Source organism: Grampus griseus (assembly GCF_964374135.1).
Source record: "Grampus griseus genome assembly, chromosome: 21".
Taxonomy (NCBI): Eukaryota; Metazoa; Chordata; class Mammalia; order Artiodactyla; family Delphinidae; genus Grampus; species Grampus griseus.
Window position 1 is genome coordinate 28485537 of NC_139015.1, and position 14516 is coordinate 28500052.

At 40.6% G+C, this 14516-nt stretch overlaps 1 pseudogene across 1 annotated transcript; it reads left to right on the plus strand.

Moving 5' to 3' along the window:
- The first annotated feature begins 5296 nt into the window (after positions 1–5296).
- LOC309839052 (MICOS complex subunit MIC27-like) lies at positions 5297–6070 on the plus strand (annotated as a pseudogene). The gene has a single exon. The product of its transcript is annotated as an MICOS complex subunit MIC27-like (transcript).
- Positions 6071–14516: the final 8446 nt, after the last annotated feature.

The following is a 14516-nucleotide window of genomic DNA, read 5'->3' on the forward strand; positions in this document are numbered from 1 at the left end:
ATTCCAGTCAGTGTTGACCCCAGTCTAGCAGTCATCCAGGTTTTAAATTGGTAGAGTCACTTTTGACTCCTTCTTCTTTTTCCTCCCCATCTCAACACAGCCCCCAAGTTTTTAAAACACTACTTGCAGGTCAGTTTTTCTTTTCAAGTGACAAAGCCCTTCTCTCTAGTGGAATCCCACATTGCAATGTGTCCCCAGTCCTGGTCCCTGACCACAATCTGTCCTACATGCCCATGAAGTGAATCCTCCTAAAACATCTCAAACTACCAGCAACTCCCACTTTCAATTGGATAAAATTAAAATGCTCTTAGGTTTCTCACTATCTGATTTCTTCATGTAGAAACAATCTTATTTCAATCACTCCCTGACACAAAACATCCTCACCTTCCAACATGAGCCCCAAGACACACAATGCTCAATATCAACACCAAACCTGCCTCAAATGCCCTACCCACCCCCCTGTGAGACTATAAGTACCTGGAAGTGAGGGTCAAGTCCATTTACCTTCACAAGGTCACAATATTAAACAAATATGTATTGAATTGTACTGATTGCTACCTTTCACATCTTTTCTAATCCAGCACCATACCATCATCAGTGATATCTGTTACAAATACTCAGGCTTATCCATTGATCCAAGTGTCTGCTTTTTATAATTATTTTTTAAGTTTTTCTTTGAGACATAATGTAGATCAATATTTCATAAATGTTTTATTAATGATGAAAGCAAAGAGTATTCTCTGCAGGATACAAAGATCAATATATACACATTTACACGTACTACCTTATTCATTATATTATTCAGGATTTACATAACTTGGTTTTTTTTTTCTATTTGGTCAAAAAAAAAATACAGATATGTGTTACAGTCTTCTGCAGTAACTCTGTGAATTTCTCCCTTTCTTCCTAAAACTCTTTTCTTTGTCTCTTCCAATGATAACTGTGTCAATCGATGTTCAGTCACATAAGCAGAAAAACTATGAGTTGTGGGATGGTGCACTTGGATATGACACAGTTATGGGAGGAGCGGGGAGTGTATGTCTGAAAGGGGATGTCGAGGATCAGAGGAGTCGGTAACAGGCTACTTTGAGAAGCGAAGTACTTCCAGCCACTAAAGTGAGGCCGTCGGAGGAGAGAAATCTTGGAAGATATCCGTAAGTCCCAGCGAAGTGTCTGACGATGCACCAGCTGAAGAGAAAAGCTGGAGTCTGACCATGGACGAGCTGAAGAGAAAAGCTGGAGTCTGACGATACACCAGCTGAAGAGAAAAGCTGGAGTCTGACCATGGACGAGCTGAAGAGAAAAGCTGGAGTCTGACGATACACCAACTGAAGAGAAAAGCTGGACATGGAGTTGAAGGATCCAAAGACAAGCTGGAACCCTCTGGCTCCTCTAAGTCTGTCACCACAGCCAAGTCGCCATAACCTTGTACTTCCCCAGTCTCATACTAGTACCTCTTGTGGCTGTCTCTAACTGGGAAGGGGATTCTAGGAAACGTTAACAAAGTTGACAATAAAACAATCCAGTACAGTCCAACCCTTGTCAATGCGGACTCCCTGTATACATCTTTTAACCATATTAAATTTTAAATAAAGGTAATAGAAAAATAATACTCCACCCAAGATGCAAACATATCCCTCCTACAACCTAAGGAAATCCCTCTCCCCAGAAGAGGACACAAATGTTCCATGGCATTTCACTTGGAGATTATATATATATATATATATATATATATATATATATATATATATATATCCAAGTAAGGAGGAAACGATGCTCTTTTATGTAACTGGTTGTTATCATAGCTAATGTTTATAAACTCTTTCTTCCTCTATTCATTCCATATTCTCTTTCCCTCAGCTAGTCCTACTTCCTTGCCTGGACTCAAATCTTTATTTCTGAAGCATCTATACAGTATCAGCCCTGCCTTTATTAAGTATTTGCCACTGGTTATCTGTCAGTGTCAAATTTTGGTGGTGGCATGAGGTTTTTAAAAATCTTATTGTATACGTTAATTGGTATTTCAGGAAGAAGTATTTAAGTAAGAGGCTACAAAAGGAGCTTAAGCCAAACACCATTTTGAATCAGAACTGAGATTTACTGATATAGACAAACATGGTTTTTTTAAAAAAACAAAAATGTTTTATCTAATGGTCACTGTCTTCCAAGAACACCGTTTGTCTTGGGGAACACTGAAATGTTCTCTAGAGAGCTCAGACTCAGTAGGAGGCATTGCAATGTAAAGCAGTGATTGTAGTGGAGTGAAATCTATTACAATCTGTGGAAGCACAAAGCTGAAATAATTGGCTTGACTGAAATGCTGAATGAAAACATCACCGAGCAATGGGTATTTTAGCTGCATCTTGGAAAAGTGAGAAGGAGTTTCCCAGAAAGACGTACTGGGGAAAGGTAATCAAGGGAAAAGAGTAGCAAATTCACAGATAAGAAGAAGTAAATAGCAGGTTGAAAAATCAACCTTGATGATATAAAAATAAAAGCATACCAAATGCCAGTTAAGAGGTAGAAGAGGATGTAGAAATGAAGGGAATGATGGGATATTAATACCATTGCAAAAATGGGAAGCCCAGAAAACTATTCCTTTTTTTTTTTTTTTTTGCGGTACGCGGGCCTCTCACGGTTGTGGCCTCTCCCGTTGCGGAGCACAGGCTCCGGACGCGCAGGCGCAGCGGCCATGGCTCACGGGCCCAGCCACTCCGCGGCATGTGGGATCCTCCCGGACCGGGGCACGAACCCGTGTCCCCTGCATCAGCAGGCGGACTCTCAACCACTGCACCACCAGGGAAGCCCCAGAGAACTATTCTTTACAGAATATCTTTTGGATATTTAAAGTTGCAGACTGGACAGAAGAAGAAACTTAGGATTCTTACTTAACTATATTGGGAGAAAGGGTGGGAAATCAGGAAGGGTGTGAGCTACACCAATCTCTAGAAAGGTAGGAAGTCAGTGGACTCTATATAACAATGATAAATAAAGAAGATAAAGATATAATCATATTATTTAGATATTGGCAGTAACAAAATAGAAGAAAGAAATGGTTAAGATTAGTTTGACTGAAATCGTCAAATCAAGACAATTTTGAGAGTAAAAGTAGATGCCATTAACAATTATGCTGGGGAAATGAGCATAAACCTGGAATGAATTGGACAAACTGGGAAGTACAGTCACCATATAGGGAAGGGACCAGTTGCTTAACCTTTCTGTACTATTTTTTTTCTAACTATGTGTATGCCTTTATATATATAAAAAAATCCTTCATTGTCTTGCCTTTTTACTTTTTCATATGTCCAAATGATGTGACTCCTTGTCTGTCTGCCTAATATGTTTTTGAACTCCTAGAAAACAACAGTCACGTCTGACTCATCTTTTGATAACAGCAGAGAGACTAGTTGTCATGCCCGTTGAGTTAGCAGACTAACCTACTCCTTCTGAGTTCCTTATATGGCTTTCACAGTTTACTGCATATTTTTTTCAATTAGTCAAAAATATCTAGTAGGTACGAGTCCTGGAGATGGAAAACAAACAATTCCTAAAGGGATGATAAGCATCACATGAAAGGAACTCTGCTTTCTAACTGTCCAAAACATGAGGACACAGGTTATTTTGTTTGATCTTCATGAGAACGTTCCTTGGAGAGACTGTACTGTATTTATCTTGCAGATGAAGAAGAGGAAGTTCAGAGAAGTCAAGCAGTTTGTCAGGAGTCACACAGATTTTTAATAGGAGAGTTAAGCCCAGATCACAAGAATGTTAATTGCCATCCTGATTCTCTGCCCATCACTAGCACCGCCTTTCCAATGAATCATTTTCCTATCTTCACTGAAGAGTCCTGGCAGAAGTAGGATTTCTGACTGCAAACAACAAACTCTGTATTCTCCTTTTCTATTTTCTCCTCCGGTCTGGCTCCTTTTCATTCTATGCTGCCAGTTCCTTATGATTGAAATTTGAAAGCATGTAACTGTTAATCTAGGAGTGATGAAAGAGTTTCATTTCTCAGAAGAGTCAGTACTCATCATCAGCTGTGACAAATGAGCCCCTAATATCCCCTGATCCCATTATATTGTGATTAATTGTGCCAGTTTAAGTCAATAATTCATTTGTTAAAAATAGGCCTGCAAAGTATCATTTGTCTCATGGGAGATATCAGAATAAAAAAAATTCATTTGCTACTTCTCATTAAATTAGTGTTGGAAGTTATATTGAAGAGCCCTGTTCATCAAATACTTATTGCAGGCTGATTTGATAATCAGTTGTATTTGTCTAAAATTATGTCTGCTAACTGTCATAATGGTCTGCATTTTCCCCGTGTTAATGAAGGAATAAAAATCTAAATACGTTCATGACTGGAGAAAAGGATGGGACTTGAAACTGGAATTAGAATAATTCCTAAATGGTCTGGCTTTCATTGCATTAAAATTAAAAAAAAGGAAGCGAGAGACAAATTGAGCAGAGTGTTCTCCTCCTGGGCCTGGGACTGTCCAGGGAGGTGCTAAGCTGGTTTCCTATGAGATGGAACTGCCTCATTGTCTCTTATCTAGAAATTATTATAAATGGTGCCGTCAGCCTCATTGGGCCAGTAAGACATTTTCAGCTATAAATGATTTTAAAGAAGATAGAACTGAAGAGCAGATCCAGTGCAAATGATAATGGTCACCATCAAATGAGACACAGGACTCACATCTTATTATTTCCAAAGCAATATCATAGCCACTATGGAAAGATGGCTCAAATCCTCCTGGAATATCTGGATATGAGATGGGGGATGATGACTTACATGACAGATGCTTCTGAAGGTGAGGCTGCTTTCTCAGAACTTGGGGTGTTTGGGACTGGGTAGAGGCAAAGGAAGAATGAAAAGTGGGGTGACTCTAACACGACAGGGCAGAGCAGCGAGGGTATGAGGCCACGTACCAGGCACATATTGGGAACTTCATATCTGATGGATGAAAAGGGAAAGAGAGAAAAAAAGCAGAAGGGAGAGAGGAGGCAGGATACATATGGGGGAAGGGAAAGAGTGAAAGAACAGAGGAAAGTGGACTGACCACAGCAGACCATCGTGCTTTCTGGGAGCAGCTCTGAATGGCCGGTCCTGAGACCAGCTACCCAAGCATAATGTGTGAAGAGTTTGAAAATTTCAGACTCATGGGCTCTGAACTCAATCAACCCCCCTCCCCAAATCCTTCTTATTAGGCTCAAAATGGTACCCAAAATAATGCATTTTTAAAATGCTCCTCAAGACACTCTCCGTGCGAATACCTGGCCAGAGAGGGCCAAAGCTATGGTGGCTGTTAGGTTGGGAAAGGAGACAACCATGCCAGCAGGTCTGATATGTGCATCTGTAAGAGTGCATGTGGCCAAAGAAGAGGAGTCCAAGGAGCAGCTAGTGAAACCAAAGCAGCTCCCCATATATACTGCGCCACCTCTCCAGTCTAAATATGTTGCAGAACAGCCCGGTGACTTACAAATGGGCTTTGCATCCATTCGCACTACAACTGGTCATTATATTGGCTGGTGCAAGGGTGTTTATGTCTTTGTGAAAAATGGGATAATGGATACAGTACAATTTGGAAAAGATGCATATGTCTATTTGAAGAATCCACCTCGAGACTTTCTTCCGAAAATTGGAGTGATTACAGTTTCAGGATTGGCAGCCTTCATTTCAGCGAGAAAAGGTTCTAGGTTTAAGAGAATTGCTTATCCATTGGGACTGGCCACTTTAGGAGCAACTGTTCTCTACCCTGTTCAATCAGTAATGATTGCAAAGGTAACTGGGAAAAAGGCATGTGCTATAAGCCAGCAAATTTATGAAGCAGTTCAATCATTGTGGACAAAAAACAACAAAAAGGAGTCATTTCCTTAACCAAAAGAAAAAACTAAGCTAGGAAGCTCTGATGAAATAGAAATACCTGCAAAAACAACTCACAACCTTTGTGCCTTGCCAACAGAACTCAGCTCTGAAACAAAGACCAAACCAGAATCCACCTCAGGTGCTACACAGTTTATGCCTGACCCCAAGCTCATGGATCACAGGCCGTTCCATCCGGAGATGTAGGTATGTACGGCACTAGAAGCTGCAGTAGCCTGCACAGAGAACTACAAGATGTGTGAAGTTGCAAATAATGATGAAAAAAATCATGTAATGGGTAACTGTGATGCATAGAGTATAATTTAAACCAAGTTTTTCCCTTATATCTTTGAATGTACAGTTAGACAATTCACATAAGTGATTAAAACACAAATTGAATACAATCCAAACAATATTAAATGATAGATGAAGACACAGAGGTAGAAGTATTAGGATGCATTTGGTGACTTTTAAGGGTATTTATAAAAAAAATAAAAATAAATATATGAACACAGATGAGACTAAAATCTGAAAAAATATGTATGTGTATCTATAAATATGTATACATTTGCACATATATATTTGCTTTAGCTTTTCTGAATTAACATCAGCTAAATTAGAATAGTGTGTGGAAGGATGTGTTCCCTCCTCCTCTTTGTTTTTCATTTCCCAGAGTTGGAATAAAATATCCATATTTTATGACAAAAAGAAAAGAAAAGAAAAGAAAATGCTCCTCAGGTGACACTGCTATACGGTCAAATTTGGAGAGGCAAAGGGAATATTTGTATGCTTGGGTAGTCACAAAATATGACTCAGGCCACTTCGGATGACAAAAAAATGACATCATTATGAAGACAAGTATAAGGGGTTATATATACATACGTTAAGCAAGAGGAAAATGCCATTTAGAGAAGAAAGTATTGAGGAGATGCTGGTCACTCAGCCTCTCTGGACTCTTCTGATTATGCAAAAGTAACAGAAGCCTAATGATTAAGGGAAATCCCACCCAGAAAACTTCCACGATATTCTCTTTGATGCCTCAGAAGAGAATGGAGATCCTGAGATGGAGAGCAGGAGAGGAAATGAGACAGTTCTAGAGCAATGGTAAAAGCCGTCCCAACCACTGGCAGGACCAAGGTATTTCTGAAAACTTTTCTATGGCAAGAAAGCTGAAAACATGGCTTCACGTTACATGTGCATCTGTACTATCCAGCAGGGCTCTCCATTACACCCCAAATATCACCAAGTCTATTGCACACAATCGCATGGGCTTAGTGATGTTTGATGAATCAAGAAGGAAGGTGTGTCCATACATGAGGAAAGGTCCTGTAGGGAAGGGACAGCAGAGGTGGGGACTGAAAAAGAATATGGAATATAATCTGAAAGAAAACATATATAGATGTATAACTGAATCGCTTTGCTGTACACCTGAAACTAACACAACAGGGTATGTCAATTATACTGCAATTAAGAAAAAATAAAAAGAGAGAGACAGAGAGAAAATAGAGGCCCGTGATTCATTCCAGAGCAGGAACTTGGTGCAAAAAGTGACTGGACAAATCAAGCCTTACCCTGCACTTCTTTTTAATCCTGGAAACTTCTGGATTCTTCAAAAAAATATTTGGAAGGGTATTGGAATTCCCACAGGTAGGCTTCTATTATCTTCAGACAAAGGATTTGTACAATAAAAGTATTTTTACTTCTTCTGCTCAAAATTCTTTTCACGTGGTGACTGCAGTGGGTTAGAGATATAGCTGAGAGAACTAGCCTCTGTATTTCCTGTGTTTCTTCTCTTTCTGAGGTGTTTCATTTGTCACCTCTTCTTTCTTCATAATTGACTCAAAATCTCTTCTTTTCTGATCTTTCTTAAAGGCAAGTAAAAAAAAATGGTAATATGTGAATCTAGTATTTCCCTTTAATGACTATTTATACCTATCCTAACCACATTCACTCATTTTTAATATTTGACAGAGGGGAAAATCACTGCCAGTATTCATATTTCCCTCTCTCTAATTTTAGCCCTAGGCACTGAATTATTAATGCATAAATGAACAATGCAGTTTGCATCACCCACCACAGAGAAAGATGTTAAAATTCTTAATGGGCCTTAGGAACGCCATTGACTTAACTTATTGTATTTCTTGAGACAAGCCCATAACTTCAACTTTATTGTTTCCCTTGTATAGTAATTTGTACAAAACCAAACCCCAGATATCTTGAAATAAGAAAAAGTATCTTAGAATATTGGAGTGAAAAGCAACTTCCAAAATCATTTAGTAAAAGTCCTTTTGTTTTTGAGACATAGAATTAGATGCTTATAGATATGAAGAAATTTGGTTAAGGTTATATATTTCTTTGGTGTCATGTCTCAAATCAGCATACATAAATTTCATTCATTCACTGATAAATATTTGTTAAAGAAATTCCATGTGCCAGGCTCTTTCTGAACATTGATTTTTTTTTTTTTAGAAAAATGAAAAGATATAATCCCTGGCTCATGTTTCTTTCTAGAGAGGAGACCAATATGCAAAGAATTACACTTTCAGAAATGCAATTTTTAATAATATGAATTCCAGTAATTTAATTGACCAGGGGATGCATAAGGAGTGGGACAGGATGATGACTTACTCTCATCCCAAACCTCTTTGGGGTGCTAGTGTTAGTAATTTGTAAGTATACACTTCTGTTTCAAATATAATACCACGCTCCAAAGACCATCCTGATAGTATGTTGATGGCATCGTGACTCACTTCAAAGTGATACAGGGACTTGGCAATAGTTGCATTTCCAAGGTCACGAAGGTGTCCATTTGACCTCAGTCCAAGAGCAAAAAGTTCAAAGGAAACATGGTCCCCGGGGTCCTGAGCCCGGAAACTCTGCAGGTTGGTAAAGATGGAATGAGAGGATAGGAGGTCAAAATCAACTTTGGAAACACCAGGCAGGGTAGGACTACACTGAAATCACCATCAAGTTACTGAGGAACTCATATCCTAAAATCGGGAGGGAAATGAGAACCCCAGCCATGCTCCTATGGAGCCAGTCCGCGAATCCGGTGCTTCAGTCTCTCTCCTGAAACCTGGATCCCTCCGGCACATCACGAGAGTTCTGCAGTGCCTGGCAGCTCTGTGCGCCTCCTAAATCAAACCACCTGGGATCTGCCCCAGCAGGCTCTCTTCTACTCCACAGTAGCCTCCTTGTCTGGAGGGGACCTGCTGTGCACTGACAGAGCCTCTGAAAACATAGCTCTCCTTCCCCAGTTTCATCATGAAACCATAATGCAGTAAACCTCAGGCCAAAAACCTATTAGTACCCAAGAGGGGTTATAGGAAAGAGCTTTTTTGATGTAAAGTCAAGTTTCATCTGTCAGGAGTGGAACAATGGAAATGCACTGGTCCAGAGTCATGGCAAAGCATAAGGAGTCACTATCCCACTGTGAGGACACAGGGACCTTGATGGTGACCATCTGGTCAACTTCTAGGAGGCATTCAGCCATAGAGTCCTAGCTTCTCGCCCCTGTGCCAGAGAAGAGATGGTCTAAGTTTTCAAGATGTTTCTTGAGGTTGTAGATCACTTTAGCCCATAGGTCATGTTCAACAAATCTCATGTGCAAAGGAATGTTGGGATAACTGTCATGATCAGAGTAAGAAGTCAGTGTGAGAATGCAGTTATCTAGTTCTCTCCTCCATTAAAAGCAATCTTTCCTCAAATGATTAAGATCTGGAGAAGCAAAAGAAGATGTATGTTACAGAATATATGTTTTGTTATGTGTAGGACCACACACTAGCACCCCAAAGTGGTTCATTGCCCTTTTCCAATTAGTGTTAGAAGACCCTACAACTACACTTTCAAAATAATTAAAGGTTAACGTTGCTCGTTTCACATGAATGCCTTTTAGGAGCTCTGAGGCACTCGATTGGCTGCCCCAGACACAGACCATCTCTTGGACAGAGGAATGTTCCCACAAGTAAATATCATGCCTACTTCATTAAAGTCCACACATCTGATAGTAGCTGCAGGACTTCTGCATGCTCGTGGCCTTAGACTAGGACACAGGGTGTCTTGCTTTCTCTCCTTAGATATCATCTATTCCTGCTCTGTCATTTTACAAACAAGGAAACTGAAGCTAAGAGGAATGATCTAACTTCACAGGCGGCAGAGACCGAGCTAGAAAAACACTCCAGACCTCCAGACCCCTGGTCCAAAGTTTTTCATGTATGACAGTGATTCATTTAGGGGCATGATTGGATCACTGACTGACTCCGTTTTCAACGGCATTGGTAAAAAGCTTAACAAAGAGGGAGATGAACAATGTAGAAAAGTGTTGATAAATAGCATTCTACCCACAGTTTAATTTAGAGTAAATGTATTGAGGTCTTGCACACCCTCCACGGGGTCGGCCTGTTCCAGGGGAAGGACAGGGAGTGGGGAAGCAGGGTTATGTGAGTGTATGTTCATGCACAGGCTGGGGAAAGAGTGGGCAGAATGGGAGACAGACCAAAACCACAAGAGGGGCCTTTCCTCATAGATTCTGCTTTTCTCAGCCTCCCACAGAGTCTAACAGGCAGAGAGAAGGCCCGTGCCTTTGCTGCGTGTTTACTTTCCACTGAACTGTTTTACTGCTTCCTGTTTTCCTCCCCCTCTATTTATTCAGGTTAGGCCGATGCTTGGGAGATGAGGGTGGGAGGAAATCCAGAGCCATGTGCTGGGGCCTCGGTGCCTCCCCTGAGACTTCCAGGGCTGAATGGGACGTCTTCCTGTTTGCCAAGCTTTCCACGGATGCTGTAAAGTAGGGAGCGGCTAGATCCAAACGTGTGCTTAACTGTGCTCTCCTCAAGCTCTTGTACCTGTTCATTTTGATGAGTGAGTGGCTTTAACAAAGGTGGTGCAAGGGGAAACATTTTAAAACCTAGCCTGGGAAGGATGCCTCATTGAGACGTCCTGACCACTGACAAAGCAGGAAGATCTCTACGTGAGGCTGCTCTTAAGTTGCGCAAGATGCTTCCAGGTCTCCATGAGCACAGATCCAGTCTTTTCTGCCTCTAGGAGAATAACCAGGGTACCTTCTTGTGGCCGCAGAGTTTGGAGAGAAACATATCAGTACTGAGTACCTTTCTTATGCCAAGCTCTGTTCTAAACATGTTCACATGTATTACCTCATTTATTCTCACAGAAAGTCTAGAAGACGCGAACTCCGTTGATGTTCAGAATCCATGCTTGAATTAGTGTGCTTGTCTGTGCATTCACCAATAAAATGCCATCCTTCCAGAGTGAGTGACATGACGAGAAAGTGTGATTGAGTCAGTGGATCCAGCATTAGCCACGTACCTAGAGAGGTGACCTAAAGCAAGTCATGTAATCTCTCTTTATGTCAATTTCCTGAGCAAATAATAAGAATAATAACAATGACCTGGATCTACCTCATGGGGTGGTCTTGAGAACCAAGTGAAATATTCTAAATGCAAAAGTTCAGTAAAACATAGAACATTAAGCAAATTTTAATTATTAGGAGAAGAGTTTTTTGGTTTTATTCCAACAGATATGAGGATATTAGAAATGGATGAACTACATATAAGCTCTACTCTTCAAGTCCATGTAGTAGAATCAAAGGCTAATTTTGTCCTGACATGAATACAAATGTAATCTTCTATGGTCAGCTTCTCATGAACCCCTTGATTCTTTACCTCAGTGGATCTCAACCCAATTATATCTAATGTCCTTTTTATATTAAGTATTTTAAACAACTCCATTTGTTATTCTAAAGTGAAATTCATAAATAATATAACCTACCTATAGACATAACTTTAAAAATCATATGACATCCTGCTTGTAATAATGGAAAGGGGAAATCCAAGGAGAGGGTCTCAATATGTAATACTCAAGCATGACTAGAACACAGCAGGTAATACTCAGATACCTGCTCTTCTACAGGTAATCACCAGAAGGTACTGACCATGAATGTGGACTGATATGGGAACATTTTACTGTGATTCAAACAATGCAATGGCATTGCTGTTAGTGATGTATTTTCTAAAACTATGAACAACTTTTGGTGAAGTTCCAAATACAATAAAGTACTGCTTTCTGTCGATTTACAGAACTGATGCTTTACTGAAAACTTCAGTGAGTTTTAAAACAGGGTAAAAATGTGTTCTAGTGTTTTATAGACTACAGACTCCCAAGTTTACTGATTTAGGCTCAGATAATTCTAAACAGGGTTTTCACCCAACTATACGTCCAGTGGGGCATCTGAAAATTATGTGTGAAACATGATAATTCTTTGATGTGTGGGGTTGTCCAGTGCATTGCAGGAGGCCTTGTTGTCCTTGGCCCCGTCCATCAAATCCCAATTATTATGATGATGAAAAACACACACTGATGAATTCCTGGCTACACCAGGGGCGGCAGTGCCTCCACTTCCCCACCAGTACTGGGAACCTGTGCTTTGCAAGCTTCCTCACCCTACAGGGGCTAACCATGCCAGAGGACAACTCTCTCCCCAGATTATCCAAGATCTCTCTCCTTTGTTCTTTCTCTATCTCTCATAATCTGATGCTTCAACTTAACTAAGCATACCTTTCTCTGTTGAATTAAATTGTTAACCGGGCTCTCTGTGAATTATTTGCTTCCAACCTAGAGCCCTAGGGATGTTCTTGGAGTAGCGGGAAAGCCATGGAACTGGTTCTTAGAACCAGAAAGTAACATGGAAGTCATTTAGATCAACTCTATATACGCTCAAGCTGAAGCTTACATATGTGCAGTGGTCCCACAACCAATGCGTGGTAGAGTCAGGACGAGAACCTGAGTCTCTCTTGCTATCCCTATACCCTCCTCCATAGGTCACATACAAGACACCCTGTTAGGAACGTCTGAGACTTCCCGAGTTCAAGGTAGGATTGGAGAGACAAGAAATGTCAATGAAAAACAAGGATTCAGTTTAACGAAGCTTATGTCTTGTATTCCAGTTTTGTTCAAGACATCGTGCTCCATGTTTCAGGACGTACAGAAAGCAGCCGTGGCTTTAGCCTACACTTCCTCTCAAGCACGTGGTCTGGTAATGAGCTAAGACCTTATTATAATACAAGATAAAGTGAAAAGTGTGCCTTACAAAGAGGTGCAAATGCTTTAGAAGGGGGAAGGAAGTCAGGGAAGACATCACGGTTGCATTTGAAATGGGTCTTGAAGGAATGGTGGGACTTTGTCAGGTGAAAGTGTGATGGCACAGAAGAAAAATCTTAGGGAAATTCATAGACCCAGAGGGGAAAAGAAGCCCCCTTTAGGAGCAAACAGTTGCATTTAGAACTTTAGGAGCAAACTTTAGAGCAAACAGTTGCATTTGGAACACAAGGGATTTCTAAGTAAGTTAAACTGGGCAAGTTCTCTTGGGGCTAAAGTTGGGAATTTCTTGAAACTCAAGCTCAAACCTGCTCTTAAGTCAGTGGGTAATGGGTGCACTATATTTCGATTGTCAGTTTATTTGACTGTCCTTACAAAACTGTATACGCTCTCAGTGTCAGAGCTGCTCAGCCTCACCTATATCTCTGCTTCTTTTTTTCTTTTAGCAAGTATCAATAGACTACGTTACCCAGCCCCACGCAGCTCTGTCTGTGAAATGCAGATAGAAATGTGGATAGAAGCGATGTGTACCACTTCCAAGCCTGGCCTCTGAGCCGTCTCCTGCACCGTTTCATGTGCTCCCTTTTCTGCTGACCAAGTACAGAGGATCCGGGAGAGGTCTCCAGAGCTCTCTCTAAAAGATGATGGAGGCACTGGATGGAAGAGCTGGACATCAAAGGTATGTGTGAAACAGTCCACCCTTCCTCCTGCCTCATATCTGCATGAAACTGTGACTCCACCATGTTGGACCACTGACATTTTAAATGTGTACATTTTAGCTATTATCTAATAACTCTATATACAAACACTGTGTCTTATTTTATCTATCTGTAAGGCTTTGTGCAAAGAAAGAACTCAATCAATTTTAGAATTGAACAAATGATTGAGTGAATGATTGAATTAATGAATTGAGTCATGAACACAGTTGACTTTAGAAAGTAACGTACAAACAATAGTATAAAGATAGGATGTGTTGGAAGGAAAAGAATCTGGAAGTGATGACATAGGCAGGTATTATGACAGTCCAAGAAGATGAGACCCTGAATCAAATTAGAGGCAGTGGAAGTGTAAAGAAGGAGAAAGAGATGAAAGACATCCTGGGTAGAGACTCTAAGGAAAATGATAACTGATTAGATGCAGTGATTATAGGAAAAAGAAATTTCGACATTGACTCTGAAGTTTTGAGTCTATGAAAAACGGAGAAGAGTGGTACCATGAGTAGAAATGTGGAAGAAAGAAGGGAGTTGGAGGAAGGTGGGCTGGTGCTTGGGATATGAGGACTCAACACAGATGATGCTCAGGTCAGATGGTAACTGGACACATGAAGTTTGTGCCCAACAGATAACTGGAGATGTGCACCTGATCTTCAGCCTGGAGCTAGACATGGCGTGAACGACATGGATATGCAAGGAGAATTAGACCACCTAGAGGGAGAGGAGAGCACAGAAAGTAAAAGTCAACAGGCAGAGCCTAACGAATAGCTCACAAGGATGGGGTGAAAAGAAAAGGAGGAGATACCAAATGAATCTTTTAAAGGAGG